The sequence below is a fragment of the Moschus berezovskii genome, chromosome 5 (genome assembly GCF_049115385.1).
Source record: "Moschus berezovskii isolate FMDL1 chromosome 5, NW_MosBer_1.0, whole genome shotgun sequence".
Taxonomy (NCBI): domain Eukaryota; kingdom Metazoa; phylum Chordata; class Mammalia; order Artiodactyla; family Moschidae; genus Moschus; species Moschus berezovskii.
In genome coordinates, this window is record NC_142464.1 from 69,688,389 (window position 1) to 69,708,853 (window position 20,465).

Genomic DNA, 20,465 nt, shown 5'->3' on the forward strand with positions numbered 1-20,465 from the left:
AAAAGCACATTCTGGCACGTGAGAAGATGAGAGTATGCCTCCGCATTTATAGATAAGGAATAGACATATAGAGGAATAAGTGAGTTACTCTAAATGAATATAAGGTTTTACATAATTGTGTATTTCACCAACTGGCTCCAGTCAGGAGTGATTAGGTGAAGCTCCTAGTCAACTGTGCCTGACTCTCTTATCTGGGACCCCACATGAGACAAACTAGGAGGACCCCTGAGCGTAGCTGGACTTCACAGAATTCAATGTGCACTCAGAGACTAGAACACTCTTTTTATAGTAAACTTACACTTATAAAATACTGAAATAGATTTAGTATCCCATTTTTACCCTTGGGGTTTGCCTTCTTACTCTGGGGTGAAAGAGTAGAGCTGTCCCTTTGACGTACCCTTGGACAATTCAGTCTTTGCTGGACAGGAAGCTGTCCAACATGTTTGTCCAGCCCAACTTTTGTGCTGTGAAACTGGACTTCCACTTTCTCAAACCCAATAGCCAAGACCTGAACAAAAGAAAAGCCCCATTCTAACCATTCTGTTGGGGAGAAGATGCTGAGGGCCCAGCACATTAATTCCTTTATCACCACAAACAAATTCATTTCTACATGAACCAAGGCCTTCATTTTTTCAGCAGGGATAGTGACATTGTCCATGTTTTCTTCACTGTCCTCCAAGGAGAGAGAGAATTATCACAACAGGCCCTGTTGATTTAGAAAATACCTTGGCTGAGGAATTCTCCCGCAGTCCAGTGGTTCGGCCATGGGGTTTTCGCTGCTGGGGGCCTGGGTGTAATCCTGGTTGGGGAACTAAGATCCTGCAAAGTGCTACCAAAAAAAAGGAAAGAAAAAAAGAAAATATCTTGGCTGAAAGTGAGTGAAGTAAAACTATCAGTTCAGTTCAGTTCAGTCGCTCAGTCGTGTCCGACTCTTTGCGACCCCATGAATCACAGCACGCCAGGCCTCCCTGTCCATCACCAACTCCCGGAGTTCACTCAAACTCATGTCCATCGTGTCGGTGATGCCATCCAGCCATCTTATTCTCTGTTGTCCCCTTCTCCTCCCGCCCCCAATCCTTCCCAGCATCAGAGTCTTTTCCAGTGAGTCAACTCGTCACATGAAGTGGCCAAAGTATTGGAGTTTCAGCTTTAGCATCAGTCCTTCCAATGAACACCCAGGATTGATCTCCTTTAGAATGGACTGGTTGGATCTCCTTGCAGTCCAAGGGACTCTCAAGAGTCTTCTCCAGCACCACAGTTCAAAAGCATCAATTCTTCGGCGATTAACTTTCTTCACAGTCCAACTCTCACATCCATACATGACCATGGGAAAAACTATAGCCTTGACTAGAGGGACCTTGGTTGGCAAAGTAATGTCTCTGCTTTTTAATATGCTATCTAGGTTGGTCATAATTTTCCTTCCAAGGAGTAAGTGTCTTTTAATTTCATGGCTGCAATCAGCATCTGCAATGATTTTGGAGCCCAAAAAAATAAAGTCTGACACTGTTTCCACTGTTTCCCCATCTATTTCCCATGAATGATGGGACCAGATGCCATGATCTTCATTTTCTGAATGTTGAGCTTCAAGCCAACCTTTGAACTCTCCTCTTTCACTTTCATCAAGAGGCCTTTGAGTTCCTCTTCACTTTCTGCCATAAGGGTAGTGTCATCTGCATATCTGAGGTTATTAATATTTCTCCCAGCAATCTTGATTCCAGCTTGTGCTTCTTCCAGCCCAGCGTTCCTCATGATGTACTCTGCATATAAGTTAAATAAGCAGGGTGACAATAGGAAGACCCTATTAAACATGGCACTAGTCATTATACCCTCACTCAATCAGTTCAGTTCAGTTGCTCAGTCGTGTCCGACTCTTTGCGACCCCATGAACTGCAACACACCAGGCTCCCCTGTCCATCACCAACTCCCGGAGCTTACTCAGACTCATGTCCATTGAGTCGGTGATGCCATCCAACTATCTCATCCTCTGTCATCCCCTTTTCCTCCCGCCTTCAATCTTTCCCAGCATCAGGGTCTTTTCAAATGAGTCAGTTCTTCACATCAGGTGGCCAAAGTATTGGAGTTTCAGCTTCAGCATCAGTCCTTCCAATGAATATTCAGGACTGATTTCCTTTAGGATGGCCTGGTTGGATCTCCTTGCTGTCCCAGGGACTCTGAACAGTCTTCTCCAACACCACAGTTCAAAAGCATCAATTCTTTGGTACTCAACTTTCTTTATAGTCCAAGTCTCACATCCATACATGACTACTGGAAAAACCATAGCTTTGACTAGATGGACCTTTGTTGGCAAAGTAATGTCTCTGCTTTTTAATATGCTGTCTAGGTTGGTCATAACTTTCCTTCCAAGGAGTAAGCGTATTTTAATTTCATGGCTGCAATTACCATCTGCAGTGATTTTGGAGCCCAGAAATATAAAGTCAGCCACTGTTTCCACTGTTTCCCCATCTGTTTGGGACTGGATGCCATGATCTTCATTTTTTGAATGTTGAGTTTTAAGCCAACTTTTTCACTCTCCTGTTTCACTTTCATCAAGAGGCTCTCTAGTTCTTTTCTTTCTGCCATAAGTGTAGTATCATCTGTATATCTGAGGTTATTGATATTTCTCCCTGCAATCTTGATTCTGGCTCGTGCTTCATCCAGCCTGCCTTTTCACATGATATATTCTGCATGTAAGTTAAATAAGCAGGGTGACATTATACAGCCTTTTTTTTTTTTTTAATTTTATTTTATTTTTTTTCAAGTTGAACAGACTAAATTTCTTTAAACAAACTTACTTATACTCCAGAGTCCTTTAAAAACTTAATAGCATTTATACATTGAAGGTATTTGATTTTCTTGTAACTAGCACTTCAAATGCAACAAGCATTTGAAGCAACAAGCATTTGACCCAACAAGTAAAACTTTCTACAGTTCATAACTTTTATAAATAAAATAAATTAAATGTACAGTGAATAAGTTCTCTGAAATATTTCAATATTTCTGCAGGTTTAGTAACATCGTAAAATACATTTCAACTAAAATTCACAAATCTGAAAACCTGTTAGGCATTTTTAGGCGTTTTAAGTTGGAAATGAAGACCAATGTTACATCGTAATATGCCAATTACAAATAGTACTTCAAATAGCAAATACTACAGTTTGTCCCAAACTTTAAAAACTATTCATGAACTCAACACTGAACTATTGATGGCTATGAGAATTGTTTCCTAGCCTTTTTGAAAATTTCAACCCATTTACGTTTAAGGTAATTATTGATAAGTACGATCCCGTAGCCATTTTCTTTATTGCTTTGGGTTCAAGTTTATACACTCTTTCTGTGTTTCCTGTCTATAGAAGATCCTTTAGCATTTGTTGGAGAGCTGGTTTGGTGATGCTGAATTCCCTCAGCTTTTGCTTGTCTGTAAAGCTTTTGATTTCTCCTTCATATTTGAATGAGATCCTTGCTGGGTATAGTAATCTGGGCTGTAGGGTATTTTCTTTCATCACTTTAAGTATGTCTTGCCACTCCCTTCTGGCCTGAAGAGTTTCTGTTGAAAGATCAGCTGTTATCCTTATGGGAATCCCCTTATGTGTTATTTGCTGCTTTTCCCTTGCTGCTTTTAATATTTGTTCTTTGTGTTTGATCTTTGTTAATTTGATTAATATGTGTCTTGGAGTATTTCGCCTTGGGTTTATCCTGTTGGGGACTCTCTGGGTTTCTTGGACTTGGGTGATTATTTCTTTCCCTATTTTAGGGACGTTTTCAACTATTATCTCCTCAAGTATTCTCTCATGGTCTTTCTTTTTGTCTTCTTCTTCTGGGACTCCTATGATTCGAATGTTGGAGCGTTTAACATTGTCCCAGAGGTCTCTAATATTGTTCTCATTTCTTTTAATTCGTTTTTCTTTTTTCCTCTCTGTTTCATTTATTTCTACAATTCTATCTTCTAGTTCGCTTATCCTGTCTTCTGCCTCTGTTATTCTACTGTTTGTTCCCTCCAGAGTGTTTCTGATCTCATCTATTGCATTATTCATTGTATATTGACTCTTTTTTATTTCTTCTAAGTCCTTATTAAATCTTTCTTCCATCTTCTCAATCCTTTTCTCCAGGTTATTTATCTGTAACTCCATTTTGCTTTCAAGATTTTGAATCATTTTCACCATCAAAATTTGAAATTCTTTATCAGGTAAATTCCCTATATCTTCTTCTTTTGTTTGTGTTGGTGGGCAATTATCTTGTTCCTTTACTTGCTGGGTATTTCTCTGCCTCTTCATCTTGCTTATATTGCTTTGCTTGGAGTGACATTTCCCTCTTCTTGCAGTTTGTGGAGTGCTCTTTATTATGTAGTTTCTTCGCTGTGTGTGGGGTTGGACGGGTGACTTGTCCGGGTTCCCTGGTTAGGGAAGCATGTGTCGGTGTTCTGGTGGGTGGAGCTGGATTTCTTCTCTCTCCTTTAGAAGACAATGGGCTGCTTTTCTGGGAGCCTGATGTCCTCTGCCAGTATTCAGAAGTTGTTTTGTGGACTTTACTCCGCGTTCAAATGTTCTTTTGATGAATTTGTGGGGGAGAAAGTGGTCTTGCCATCTTATCCCTCCGCCATCTTGTTCCTTCCTCCCCAGAACACTGAATTCTTATATTCCACTTGGTCATGGAGTATCTCTTCCCAGCTGCTGAAATTTTTTTTTTTAACCTTGGATTTGGCAAAGGTTTCTTTTTATCTTTTCTTGTTTTTTTTGAAGGAATGTGCAGAGTTTATTGTAAGGCACCAGACAAGGAGGCCAAACTCTCTGATCAATTTCAGGAAATGATTTTTATAGGCAAAATCTGAGGTGAGGTCTGCAGAGTGTGACTTTCCTCTGGTTAGTAGGGAGATAACAGGAATCTCAATCATCATCACCTGTGGTACCAAATAGTCTGGTATCCAGGTGCTTGTGCTCAGTCTGAAGTTTCCATTCTCCACCTAAGTGGGGGCCTTAGGTCCTGGGGGGCAGACACAGTCTGTCGGTGCTTCTCGAACTGTCCGGAGCTTGACTGGTCCCTCCAACTTCAGACTAGAATGCCACAGAAGCTGCCCTGATGCAGGCACAAGATCAGGACCTCAGAACTCACTTTCCCCTCATTGGAATTGCATATACTATCCCATTATACAGCCTTGACATACTCCTTTCCCAATTTGGAATCAGTCTGTTGTTCCATGTCCAGTTCTAACTGTTGCTTCTTGACCTGCATACAGATTTCTCAGGAGGCAGGTCAGATGGTCTGGTATTCCCATCTCTTTCAGAACTTTCCACAGTTTATTGTGATCCACACAGTCAAAGGCTTTGGTATAGTCAATAAGGCAAAAGCAGATGTTTTTCTAGAACTCTCTTGCTTTTTGTATGATCCAGTGGATGTTGGCAATTTGATCTCTGGTTCCTCTGCCTTTTCTAAATCTAACATTATGAAGTTCACGGTTCACATGCTGTTGAAGCCTGGCTTGGAGAATTTTGAGCATTATTTTGCTAGAATGTGAGATGAGTGCAATTGTGTGGTAGTTTGTACATTCTTTGGCATTGCCTTTCTTTGGGATTGGAATGAAAACTGACCTTTTCCAGCCATGTGGCCACTGCTGCATTTTCCAGATTTGCTGGCATATTGACTGTAGCACTTTCACAGCATCATCTTTTAGGATTTGAAATAGCTCAACTGGAATTCCATCACCTCCACTAGCTTTGTTCATAGCGATGCTTCCTAAGGCCCACTTGACTTTGCATTCCAGGATGTCTGGCTCTAGGTGAGTGATCACACCATCATGATTATCTGGGTCATGAAGATCTTTTTTGTACAGTTCTTCTGTGTATTCTTGCCTCCTCTTAGTATCTTCTGCTTCTGTTAGATCCATACCTTTTCTGTCCTTTATTGAGCCCATCTTTGCACGAAATTTTCCCTTGGTATCTCTAATGTTCTTGAAGAGATCTCTAATCTTTCCCATTCTATTGTTTTCCTCTATTTCTTTGCATTGTTCACTCTCAATAGTTTAGCATTAATTACCATCCCAAGCTCTGATCTTGAAGCCTTCAACATTCTTCCTGAATCCATGAAAAGTTGTGATGAAAGTATTTTATGTTTTCAAACAATTTGAAAATTCAGAAGTTGCATCTTATTTATATGCTAACACTCTGGGAAACAAGCAAAATATTTGATCAGAGACAAGGAGAATGTCTGTTCTGAGATGATTCAAGTATCAAATTTGCCTTACCAAATGGTAAACTTTACTAGAAAGAGAACAATAAACAAAGTAGGTATCTTGGGCAAGAATGGATAAACTAATTGTAATTAACATAGTAAAGTATCCGTTCCGTTCTGTTCCGTCGCTCAGTCGTATCCGACTCTTTGCGACCCCGTGGACTGCAGCCTAACCAGGCTTCTCCATCCATGGGATTCTCCAGGCAAGAATACTGGAGTGGGTTACCGTTTCCTTCTCCAGGGGATCTTCCCGACCCAGGGATCAAACCCGGGTCTCCCGCATTGGAGGCAGACGCATTAACCTCTGAGCCACCAAAAGTATATGGCGCCAGAAACAGACCCAAAAAAATTTTAGTACATAATACTGATATCACAAATCAGTGGGAAAAGGAGAGACAGTTGATTTTTGTCATCTGTTCGTAACAAAATTAACTACAGATGAATTAATTTTTGTCAAGTGTGAAAAACAAAGAAAAATAGGAAAAGGAAGAATGATAGGTTTGAATGTATTTAAATATATACTCAGTACAGATAATTTTAAGCAAAATCTATAAGTGATAAGAAACTAGAAAAAATATTCCCAGCATATATGACAAAGCATTAATATCCTTAACATATGAAGTCGTTTACAAATCAATAGAAAATGGGCAAAAGGGTATAAAAAAGCTGACCAAAAATAAATGCAAGTGGCCAATAAACATGAAAAATAGTTTAACCTTGTGATCAAAGAAACACAAATTTTAAAAGATGAGACTCTCCCTAGCCCCACCCCAAATAAAGTCCTCAATTGTATTAAGAATTAAAAACTTCTGTATTGAGAAAATAGTTTAAAAAGAAACTCGAAACCAAGGGGAGTTTTTTGTCACACATACAACCAACAAAGAATTAGCATACAAGCTACATAAAGAACTCCAAAAGGAGACTGGTTCAGCTGGTAGAAACCAATGCAACACTGTAAAGCAATTATATTTCAATTAAAAATAAATTAAAAAAAGACTTTTTAATGGCCCAAAGACGGGAATAGGCTTTTCACAAGAAACATGAATAACAGCAGCAACAAAGAAAAAAACAGTAAAAATATATTCAGTTTTATTTGGAAAGAAATGTAAAGTAAAACCATTATGAGATGCCACTGTATACCTGTGAGATTAACAAAAATTTAAAGTTTAAACATTGATGATATCAAGTGTTAGGATGTGGGGAATGGGAACTCACATGGCTGATGACAATGTATATTGGTAAACAATTCTGCTTTATCTAGTGAAGCTGATGAAGCTCATTGATGTAGCAGTTTCACTTCCAGAATATTGATGTAAAGTTTCACTCTAGCTAAACTCTAGAGAAGCTCAAGAAACCCTCACAGACATCCATGGGATAGGTTCAAGAATGTCCCTCACAGCACTGCTTGTATAAATTATAGTATTTCATTTTAGCAGTGAGAAATGAGCGAGCCACAGAGTACATGCATGTATTTGGATGAATCTGAGAAAACATAATATTAGGTTAAAATAGCAAGATACCAAAGATTGCATAATTCTGGTACATTGTGAAGTCCAGAGATAATAAAAAAACTAAGGGTTATAGTCTCTGTGGGACTTCCTGGTGGCTCAGTCCAGTAAAGAATCCACCTGCCATGCAGGAAGACCTCCTATAATGCAGGAGAAGAAGTGAAGTGAAGTCGCTCAGTCGTGTCCGATCCTTTGCGACCCCGTGGACTGTAGCCTACCAGGCTTCTCCATCCATGGGATTCTCCAGGCAAGAATACTGGAGTGGGTTGCCATTTCCTTCTCCAGGGGATCTTCCGACCCAGGGATCGAACCCAGGTCTTCCGCATTGGAGGCAGACACTTTAACCTCTGAGCCAAGACGTAGGTTCTATCCCCTGGAGAAGGAAACAGCAACCCACTCTAATATTCTCACCTGGGAAATTCCAAGGACAGAGGAGCCTGACAGGTACAATCCCTGGGGTCACAAGAGTCGGACACAGCTTAGTGACTATACTACTACTATAGTCTCTGAAGGTACATAACATAAGATTTTAAAAAACAACAACAACAAAGAAAAGTAATCATATAAATAAAATTCAAGATTTGGAGTCAAAGAAGGGGAATGGTGTCAGGGAGGGCATACCGGAAGTAATAACTTGATTGCCTTTTTATTTTTTATTATCTATTCATAAGTTCTGTTTTGTTACGAGTAACTTCAGCCTTACAAGATATTACCAAACTACTTCCAAGGTGATTGTTCCAAATAACCTGACAACAGTGTATAGAAGATTCTATTTCCCCCATTACACCCAAAACTCTCTATGTCAGACTTGTTAATTTTTACTTTTCTAATGAAAAGTGTTAGTTGCTGTGTCTGACTGTTTGTGACCCCATGGCTGTGGCCCACCAGCCTTCTCAGTCCATGGAATTCTCCAGACAAGAATACTGAAGTGAGTTGCCATTTCCTACTCCAGGGGATCTTCCTGACCCAGGGATCAAACCTTAGTTTACTGTATTGCAGGCAGATTCTTTACTGTCAGAGCCACCAGGGAAGGGAAATGGTATTTCATTGCCTTCATTTGCATCCCCCTGACTACTGAAGAGGTTGAGCATATTATCGTATCTTTATTAAACAGTCCGGTTTCACTTGCGTGAATTAGCTGTTCATTTCCTTTGCCAATTTCCTTGTTAATTGCTTTTCTTTTGTTTTTATTGCTTCTTAAGGATTTTGTAAATATTCTAGATCCTAAATCCTTTGTCAATCACATGCATTGCAAATGTTTCTCTCAGTCTGTGGCTTGTCTTTTAAACTTTTTGTCTTTCAACTGTCAGTTTTTAATCTTATCATAGTAAGTATATGAACATTTGTGTATGTTTTGTGCTTCTGGAGTCTTGTTTAAAAAATCCTTCCCTGGGACTTCCCTTGTAGTCCCGTGGTTAAGACTACTCCACCACTTCAGAGGGTGTGAGTCCCATCCCTGGTCGCAGAATTAAGATACCACGTGCTGCATGGCATGGCCAAAAAGTAAAAGAGAAAAGAAATCATTCTCTACTCCAATTCTGTAAAGGTATTCTGCTATGTACTCTCTCAAAATTTTTTAAAGTTTTGAATTTCACAGTTAGATCTGTATCACATGAACTACGGGCTTCCCCTGATGGCTCGGTGGTAAAGAATCTGCCTATAATGCAGCTGTGGGTTCAATCCCTGAGTTGGGAAGATTCCCTGCCAAAGGAAATGGCAATCCACTCCAGTATTCTAGCCTGGGAAATCCCATGGACAAAGGAGCCTGGTGGGCTACAGTCCATGGGGTCATAAGAGTCAGACACAACTTAGGGACCAAACAACAATAACAAAACTTACCAGATATCTCATCCTTTTTCTGCAAGAAAATGTTACTTCTGCGAGAGACTGTCTTACAGTATTGAGAGTCTGTTTTTGGCCTTTACTTCATCCCTTTGGTCTATTTGTCTATCCTTACACCAATATCACATTGTTTTAATTATTATATATCAAGCCTTGATATCTGAAAGGGAAAAAATTTCCTCCTTTCTCAAAATTATCTTGGGCTATTTTTGGACCTTTACTCTTCCATATGAATTTTAGAAACAACTGTAAAATATTTGTTGGGATTTTAATCAAAATGGAACTTACAGACTATAATTTTCTAATTGGTATTGTTAGTATACAGAAATACCACTGATTTTCTTTAATGTTAATTTTAGGCCCAGCAGTTTTGCTGGAATCTCTTATTAGTTATAATACGTTATCATTTCTCTTTGATTTTCTATGTAGTTAATCATCATCTACCACCAAAATAATTTCGTCTCTTTCCAATTATGTCTTCATTTTTTCCTGTCTTATTTTACTATTAAGATGTCTAGTAAGTGGTGATAATGAGCATCCTTATTGCACACTGCTATTTTATAAGCCAAAAAAATTGCAAAATATCCTAGATGTCTAACAACAGGGAAATAGTTGTGAAAATTACAGTATCCTTATAATGACATTCTACCACTGAAAAATAGCATTTCAAAAGCGTTTAAATTATTAAAATATCCAAGATAAAATGCTATATAAAAGCCTTGATATCCAATTATATATACTATGATTCAAGTTTTATAAGTAAAACATATAGCAAATGCTTTATATTGTACATGTAACTCAAATGTCCCCAGTTTTTGACACAGGATTAGGATGTCCCATAACATCCAAATATAAATCCATGACCCTCCTACAGAACTATAGGAAGTCTGGCTCTCTCCTCACTTATTTATGATGATCTTCAGCATGTCCTGGGTTTTCTTTTTCATCTTCCATGCTCAACTACTGCCCCAGCCTCCTTCTACCCACTTTTGCCTGTTTCATCATTTCTTCTATACTTCAGTCCCAAATGTGAATATAATCTGTTATTCTTTCATTCTTCAGAGACCAGCTAACAGAAGACACCTATGCTTTAATAAATTTAAGCTTAAGTAAGTTAAATAAACTTGCAGATAGCATAGCCAAATTATAAGGCAAGAAATAAAAACATCTAAGTGTAATGTCTGTATCACTGCACTTAAAATCCACTGGCCACACCTGTTCACAGGAAGCCATGTCTTCTGTGCCCCCTAGCTCCTGGTTTCTGGTCTGCTGCCGTGTTCAGGGACACATTCCTCTCAACTAGTTTGCTCTTTTATTCTCTCATGCTTTCGCCTCCCTTCACCCCCACCCCTTCTCCTTGGAGTACACCATTGTATCCCAAAGTGCTAGAGGAAGCATGATCAAACCCCCTAATTTCACAATGATTTCTCAGGGTTACACTCAGTCCACAGTCAAGGCAGCCTTTCCCTCACTAAACACCTCAGTTAACATCTCAGTCTAAGAAAAGGAAGACAGACTCTGGAGGTACAACGTTCAAATCCCAGCTCTACCGCTTAATTCTTGTGATCTTGGGCAAGTTGTTTATCCTCTCTTTGCCTTGGTTTCCTTACCTGCACAACAGGGATGATAATAGCATATAACACATAGTGTTATTGTGAGAATTAAATAGGACACTGTGTTTATAATAGGACATATTCTAATGTGTAGAAAATGTTAGCAGTTTCTATTAGCACTGGGATTACCATGTGTTAGGAGGAATACAGTACAAGTTGTAGGAGTGGAATTATTACTCTACAATATTCAAGGCTACAGTAGAAAAAAAAAAAATCTTCCTAAACTTGTATTTCTTTGGCTAGTCTCACAAGTACAGCTCTTCTGAGAAGAAAGAGTCTGCTCCCAAAATAAATTCCAGCCTATAGTATTACAGCCGCAAAGAGTTCAGAAGCATCCTGCAAGGGAAATATGTACCAACTCAAGAAATAAAATATTAAAGTAGATAAATTCACTCAGTCATCTCTGACTCTTTGCTACCTCCATGGACTATACAGTCCATGGAATTCTCCAGGCCAGAATATGGGAGTAGATAGCCATTCCCTTCTCCAGGGGATCTTCCCAATCCAGGGATCAAACCCAGGTCTCCTGTACTGCAGGTGAATTCTTTACCACCTGAGCCACTAGGGAAGCCCATAAACCAAATATCAATAGTTATTTTTGATTAGTGGGATTATGAATGGTTTGTATTCTACCTGCTTGTTTCTCTGTTTTGCCAACACTGATCATCTATTGCTTTTATAATGTGAAAAAAATAAGACAATGTAGAAAGAAAACCGTCCACACCAGATAAGACAGTTTATTAGAATGTATTCAGTTACCAAAATTCTACAATGAAATGTAGTCTAGGCTTGAATAAAGAGAGAATTCATTGCGTCTTGGCAAGGCCTGGCTATCCCTGTGTGACCGTGTTGCTGCTCTGGGAGTGGCCTGTGAGCTTTTCAGCTGTAGCACCTTAACCTAGATAATTAGAGTTCTGTTTCCCTGGGGCAGGCTCAGGTCTTAATAGGAGCTTGTAGCTGACACTCGGAGAAGGCAATGGCAAGCCACTCCAGTACTCTTGCCTAGAAAATCCCGTGGATGGAGCAGCCTGGTAGGCTTTAGTCCGTGGGTTCGCTAAGGGTCGGACACGACTGAGCGACTTTACTTTCACTTTTCACTTTCACACATTGGAGAAGGAAATGGCAACCCACTCCAGTGTTCTTGCCTGGAGAATCCCAGGGACGGGGGAGCCTGGTGGGCTTCCGTCTATGGGGTCACACAGAGTCGGACACGACTGAAGTGACTTAGCAGCAGCAGCAGCAGCAGCAGCAGCAGCTGACACTAGCGGAGAAGGCAATGGCACCTCACTCTGGTACTCTTGCCTGGAAAATCCCATGGACAGAGGAGCCTGGAAGGCTGCAGTCCATGGGGTCGCTGAGGGTCGAACACGACTGAGTGACTTCACTTTCACTTTTCACTTTCATGCATTAGAGAAGGAAATGGCAACCCACTTCAGTGTTCTTGCCTGGAGAATCCCAGGGACGGGGGAGACTGGTGGGCTGCCATCTATGGGGTCACACAGAGTCGGACACGACTGAAGCGACTTAGCAGCAGCAGCTGACACCAGATCCTCATCACCATTTGCAGTTTGTGTGTGGAGAATTCACTCTTGCCTGAAAAGTGGGTTGCAAGACTGCTTTGGTAAAACTTACATCAGTTGTTTAAAACCATTGTGTTGCTGCTTTCCAAGTTTCTTATGACCTCGTATTTACATAGCAGAATGTACTTTAAGACAGAAAAATGGATCCAGTTAGAGGTTAATGGCAAATGTCCTCTGCCCTCGGTAATACAACAATTAAGATGAATCAGAGGTTCCTGATTTTGAATCAGATCTGCTCTCCTTGAGAAAATAACTTTTGGGCCTTTTCCATCCTACTTCTCTTTGGGGGAAAAAAAAATGGCAAAGCTTTCCTTACTGCTGTAAAGCAATTATCCTCCAATTAAAAAGTAAACAAAAATTTTTAAAAGAAGAAATATCTGAGCATTCCTGAAATCTCTTAATTAAATGACCTTCCAACCTGTCCCTAATTTTCTCTATTTAAATGTCAAATATATGGTGTTTAAAAAAGTTTTAGAACATAGTGTTCTTTAATTTCTTAATCCTTTCTTAACCTCCTCTGCTTATTAAATAATTTTAGCACTATTAAAAAAAGCTTTCCTTGCTGGATTTTGTCATAGAATAGAATCCTAGGAACTAATAATAAAAACCAGTAAATGCAATCAGATAATAGACTCTCAGAAAACATGGTAACTTGACACAGATGAGCATTTCATAAAGTGAAATGTGTTATATGAAATGTTCTTCAGGAAAAGGATTTCATGATCAAACATGTGTGGAAAGCACTGAATATTCTTTTCTTGGAGATAAAGAATGCATATTAAAGACCTGAACAATTCCACAGTAGTTCATCTGAATTTGCTAAACCTCTATTTCAAATTGCCAACATGCACTGGATCATCAAAAAAACAAGGGAATTCCAGAAAAACATCTACTTCTGCTTCATCAACTATGCTAAAGCCTTTGTGTGGATCACAACAAACTGCAGAAAATTCTTCAAGAGATGGGAATAACAGACCACCTGACCTGTCTCCTGAGAAACCTGTATGTAGGTCAAGAAGCAACAGTTAGAACCAGACATGGAACAACAAACTGGTTCAAAATAGGGAAAGGAGTATGTCAAGGCTGTATATTGTCACCCTGCATATTTAACTTACATCCAGAGTACATCATGCAAATTACTGGGCTAGATGCAGCTCCAGATGGAATCAAGATTGCAGGGAGAAATATCAATAACCTCATGTATGAAGATGACACCACCCTTATGGCAGAAAGTGAAGAAGAACTAAAGAGCCTCTTGATGAAAGTGAAAGAGGAGAGTGAAAAAGTTGGCTTAAAGCTCAACATTCAGAAAACTAAGATCATGGCATCCAGTCCCATCACTTCATAGCAAATAGACAGAGAAACAGTGGAAACAGTGGCAGACTTTATTTTTTTGGCCTCCAAAATCACTGCAGATGGTGACAGCAGTTATGAAATAAAAAGACACTTACTCCTTGGAAGAAAAGTTATGACCAACCTAAACAGCATATTAAAAAGCAGAGACATTACTTTGCCAACAAATGTCCATCTAGTCAAGGCTATGGTTTTCCCAGTAGTGATGTATGGATGTGAGAGTTGGACTATAAAGAAAGCTGAGCACTGAAGAATTGATGTTTTTGAACTGTGGTATTGGAGAAGACTCTTGAGAGTCCCTTGGACTGCAAGGAGATCCAACCAGTCCATCCTAAAGGAAATCAATCCTGAATATTCATTGGAAGGACTGATGTTGAGGCTGAAACTCCAATATTTTGACCACCTGATACGAACAGCTGACTCATTTGAAAAGACCCTGATACTGGGAAAGATTGAAGGTGGGAGAAGGGGATGACAGAGGATGAGATGGTTGGATGGCATCACCAACTCAATTTACATGAGTTTGAATAAACTCCGGGAGTTGGTGATGGACAGGGAAGCCTCATGCTGCAGTCCATAGGGTCACAAAGAGTTGGACACGACTGAGGAGCTGAACTGAACTGAACCCATCACTTCATGGCAAATAGATGGAGAAAAATTGGAAACAGTGACAGACTTTATTTTATTGGGCTCCAAAATCACTGTGGATGGTGACTGCAGCCATGAAATTAAAAGACACTTGCTCCTTGGAAGAAAAGTTATGACAAACCTATACAGCATATTAAAAAGCAGAGGGTCTGCTGACAAGGGTCTGTATAGTCAACGCTATGGCTTTTCCAGTAGTCATGTATGGATATGAGTTGGACCATAAGAAGGCTGAACACCAAAGAATTGATGCTTTCAAATTGTGGTGTTGGAGAAGACTCCTGAGGGACCTTGGACAGAAAGGAGATCAAACTAGTCAATTCTAAAGGAAATCAGTCCTGAATATTCACTGTATGACTGATGCTGAAGCTGAAACTCCAATCCTTTGGCCACCTGATGTGAAGAGCTGACTCTTTGGAAAAGACTCTGATGCTGGGAAGATTGAGGGCAGGAGAAGAAGCGGGTGACAGAGGATGAGTTGATTGGATGGCATAATCGATTCAATGGACATGAGTTTGCGCAAACTCCAGGAGATAGTGAGGAACAGGGAAGCCTGGTGTGCTGCCGTCCATGGGGTCGCAAAGAGTCGGACATGACTGAGCGAGTGAACAACAAACAACAAAACCCATATTTTCCTAAATATATTTCATCAAGAAGTTATTCCAGGCTCTTCCAAACATTCTCTGGCACTTTGGAAAATATTGATTGAATAAGCAATCAACATTTGGAAAACGACACAAGTATCTTGATAATATACTGATATTTTTCTTTAATTCTTAGACTATTTTAAAATTCATGACACCCAGCTACAAGAATGACAACCTTAAAACCAAGTGTGAAACACCTGAACTATGAAAGTTTGAAGCGGAGGCTTGTGTGGGATAAGAACCAGGACAACTGTGGAAGCAACTGGAATTCATTAGCACTCTGTACTCAAGGTTTCTCCTAAGAAATTTCTAATGGAAATTAATGCTGTCATTAGGAGCCATGTGGAGAATATGGTTGGGGTACTCATTTCTCAGGGCAAGACTAAAATTTTGTGGGGTGTCAAGACATTGAATATTAAAGGAAAAATAATGTTCATATCTACCATCTTTCTCCTACTGTCTCCCAGGAATTAAGCTCTAAAACTCTAAAACTAGTATGTCAAAAAAAAAAAAAAAGGCTCTAAAACTAGTATTCAAAGTTCTGAAGTACTGCACCATGAACACACATTCAGAGGGCCAGTGGAATCTTAGAAAGTGTATAATCACCATAAGCTGATGAGACTAGGAGACTAGGCAACTAACACGAGTTTGTATTGAAAAAGTATATCAGACGACAACCTATTCTGATTGACTAAATAACGGGCCAGAACTTCCCTGGTGGTGCAGTGGATAAGAACCTGACTTGCCAATACAGGGGACACGGGTTTGATCCCTGGTCTGGAGAGATTCCACATGCCACAGAGCACCGAAGCCCATGCACCAGAACCACTGAACCCTTGCCCTAGGCCCACAAGCCGCAACTACTGAGCCTGGGTGGTGCAACTACTGAAGCCCGTGTGCCTAGAGCTTATGCTCTGCAGCAAGAGAAGTCACCACAATGAGAAGCCCGAGCACTGCAAGGAAGAGTAAACCCCACTCACCGCAACTAAAGGAAGCCCCATGCAAAGCAACCAAGAGCCAGCACAGACAAAAATAAATTAATTAATAATAATAAAAAAAAAGAATGCGCTGCCTTGGGGCTTCCCTGGTAGTCAGTGGTTAAGAATCTCACCTTCCAATGCAGGGAACGTGGTTTAATCTCTGGTCAAAGAACTAAGATCCCACATGCTGTGGAGCAACTAAGGCTACAAGCCACGACTAGAGAGTTTGAGTGCTGCAACCAAAGATCCCAAATGCAGCAACTAAGACCCAATGCAGCCAAATGAATAAATATTTTTTTAAAAAAAGAATGTACCACCTTTCAGAAGGCTGGTAAAAGAACGCTTGTAAATTCCAATATCAGTTGTCTATTTGACCAACTAAACCAGAGTTTGTTCTGTACCCAAAGATGACCTTGTTTGGAAATTCAAGAGTATTCAACATATGCCATTGTTTTTTTCTGTTTGGGGAATCTTTTGAGTGGGATAAACTTGCCCTTGTCTAACTTAGTTTATCTTTGTAAAAAAGAAAAATAAAAGTAAGACAGAGAAGTAACTTTTGCTTTAATAAATCACTTAATACAACATTTTGGTAGTTTGTGAAAAACATTTATGGAAGTTCCCAACTTCAGTGTCACTGATCCTCATCCTCTGGTATAGAATTGGAGAATTCTCTGACCTGAATCAGTGTGTGAATCAGTTATTCATAGAAGGAAAGCAAGAGTAGCAAAAATGACGAGACTCAGTAGAGCAACCTCACAATCTTACTCTTATCTCTCAGAAATATGCCTCAGTAAAAAACATCAAGCTTTCAATTTACTGCTGTGGGCTTCCCCGGTGGCTCGGTGTTAAAGAATCTGCCAGCCAGTGCAGGAGACACAGGTTCAGTCCCTGATCCAGGAAGATGCCACATGCCAAGGAACAGCTAAGCCTGTGTGCCACGCCTATTGAGCCTGTGCCATAGAGCCCATGTGCCGCAACTGCTGACGTCCACATGCCCTAGAGCCCCTGCTCTCCAACAGAGAAGGCCCTCCAATGAGAAGCTTATGCACAGCAACCAGAGAGTTAGCCCCTGCAGCAACAAAGACCCGGTGCAGCCAAAAATAAAAAAATATAAAATTATAAAGAAAAAAAAACTTACTGTTGTATCCTTTACTGCCTATCATAAAAGACAATTCAAGGATGGGCACTTTGAATTCACTGTTTCCCAGAGTATCTGTAACAGAGTATCTGTCTCCTTCCCAACATGGATTCCACAGCAGCCATGCTTTTAGGTGGGGTGAACCCCTCCATCAGCTTCAGGGATAAAGTCTTGCTGCTATAATCGATCAGGATAATCCACTCCCTCACCATTGATATTGGTTCAAGTGACCTAGGTTTGAACCAATGAATGGTCCAAACAGCAGGAATCTCAGAAATTTTGTTAGATAGTTAAGGAAAGACTCTATCTTTTTATGGATAAGAAAGAGGAAACATGTGAACCTAATTATACTGACAGCTCTCTTACAACATCAAGGGGCCCAGCCTCCTGGTGAAGCCCACATAGTAGACAGCAGATGAAGAGAGAGAAAAAAAACAGAAGAAACAGAGGCCACAGTGAGCCCTAGATGAACCAGTTCTGAAACTCACTCCACTACCTTTTCACAAGGCCTATAGATTTCCTTATTATTTAATCTAGTAGTAGCTGACTTTTAGGTTGCTTAGAATGGAAAGCTTCCTAATATAGGCAGATATATTAGGCTATGACATAGCAATAAAATCATATTAAAATGAACATAGGTGCTTACAATTCTATCCCTGGTAGTACTTGGGGTTGAAAAACTTTTTTATGATACTTATTTTAAGGTCAAAATTTTTAAAGGTTCCACAGTTTTTCCTGGTAACAAATTCCCTGGCTTTAATATCGTTGATTTGCCTTTCTTCTTCTTTATTTTTCTTCAACACCAATCTCCTGACTTTCCCATTTAGGGGACAACAAATACAAGCAGAAGAAGTTTGAATCTCTTTTTAAGTCAATTTCAGTTATCATCTCATAAAAATTCTAGAAATTGGCTTAATTCACAGAGTTCAGCAGCTCGCCTGTTTGTAAGAGACCCATCTGTTCATGCTCAGTCCTTGAGTCGTGTCCAACTCTTTGCAGCCCCATGGACTGTACCTCACCAGGCTCCTCTGTCATGGGGTTTCCCAGACAAGAATACTGGAGCAGGTTGTCATTTCCTTCTCCAGGGGATCTTTCCAACTCAGAATTAAACCTGCATCTCCTGTGTCTCCTGGATTGGCAGGCAGATTCTTTACCACTGAGCCACCTGGAAGCCCTTATAAGGGACCACATACACAGTGAAGTCCAGTTACTTCTCATGTTAACCAAATAAAGGGAAAAACGTGTCCTAATACAATTTTGTTTAAAAACAATCAAATAAACACAAAGTGACCAGGTGGTGGTGTTTTTCAGTCACTAAGTGGGGTCCAACTCTTTGAGACTGCATGGACTGCAGCATGCAGGCTTCCCTGTCCTTCACTACCTGCCAGAGTTTGCTCAAACTCATGTCCATTGAGTGAGTGATGCCATCCAACCATCTCATCCTTTATCATCCCCTTCTCTTCCTGCCCTCAATCTTTCTCAGCATCAGGGTCTTTTCCAATGAGTGGGCTATTTGCATCAGATGGCCAAAGTTTTGGAGCTTCTGCATCAGACCTTCCAATGAATATTCAGGGTTGATTTCCTTCAGGATTGACTGCTTTGATTTCCTTGCAGTCCAAGGGAAAGGGTTACTGTTTCTCAAGAGCCTTCTCCAGCATCACAGTTCGAAACCATCAATTCTTTGGCACTCAGCCTTCTTCATGTAAAACTCTCACATTCGTATGTGTCTACTGGGAAAACTATAGCTTTGACTATACGGACCTTTCTCAGCAAGGTGATGTCTCTGCTTTTTAATATGCTGTCTAGGTTTGTCATAGTGTTTCTTCCAAGGAGCATGTGTCTTTTAATTTCCTGACTGCGGTCACCATCCACAGTGATTCTGGAGCCCAAGAAAAGAAAATCTGTCACTGTTTCCACTTTTTCTCCATCTTTTTGTCATGAACTGACGGGACCAGAAGACATAATCTTAGTTTTTTTAGTGTAATGCTTTAAGCCAGCTTTTTCACACTCCTCTTTCACCTTCATCAAGAGGCTCTTTAGTTCCTCTTCGCTTTCTGCCGTTAAGAGTGGTATCATCCATATATTTGAGGCTGTTGATATTTCTCCCAGTAATCTTTACTCTAGCTTGTGATTCATCTAGCCCAGCATTTTGCATGATGTACTCTGGATGTAAGTTAAATAAGCAGGGTGACAATACACAGCCTTGACATACTCCTTTCCCAGTTTTGGAACAGTCCATTGTTCCATGTCTGGTTCTAACTATTGCTTCTTGACCTGCATACAGATTTCTCAGGAGACAGGTAAGGTAGTCTGTTATTCCCATCTCTTCAAGAATTTTCCACAGTTTGTTGTGATCCACACAGTCAAAGGCTTTAGCATAATCAGTGAAGCAGAAGTAGACATTTTACTTGTTTTTTCTATGATCCAACGGTTGGCCAGATGTAGTCAAATCCAAATCCATGGTCTTCTCCCTTAATCTAACACTGTATTCCTTTGATGTTCTAAAAACTACATCACCTCCTCAGTTGCCCTTCCCTGGAGATGGAAGGCTAATTGCCATAGGAAAAGATTATAATATTTAATACTCAAATCTTAAAGTCTGGGGTTGAGAGGCCTTTATAGACAGGTTTCTCAAGGTCCTTTGGAAAGCACACTGCATTTTCCCTATTTAAGGCACAAGGCAAACCTCCAGTTGAAAACATTTGAACCATGCACCAGAAAAATGAATGGCGTGTGTAAGAGGACACATTAAGTACTTAACCCAGAGGATATTCATACTATTAAGTTCCAAACCAAGGTGATTCCCTTCAGCAAACTGGGGTGCAGTTAGTGGGTAGACTGAAGGGCAGAGTTAACGCAAAGTTAAAAGAGTTATTTCTACTTGGTGACTAGCCCCATTTGATTGTCTTAAGTGTGTCTGTCTTCTAGAGAGTACTT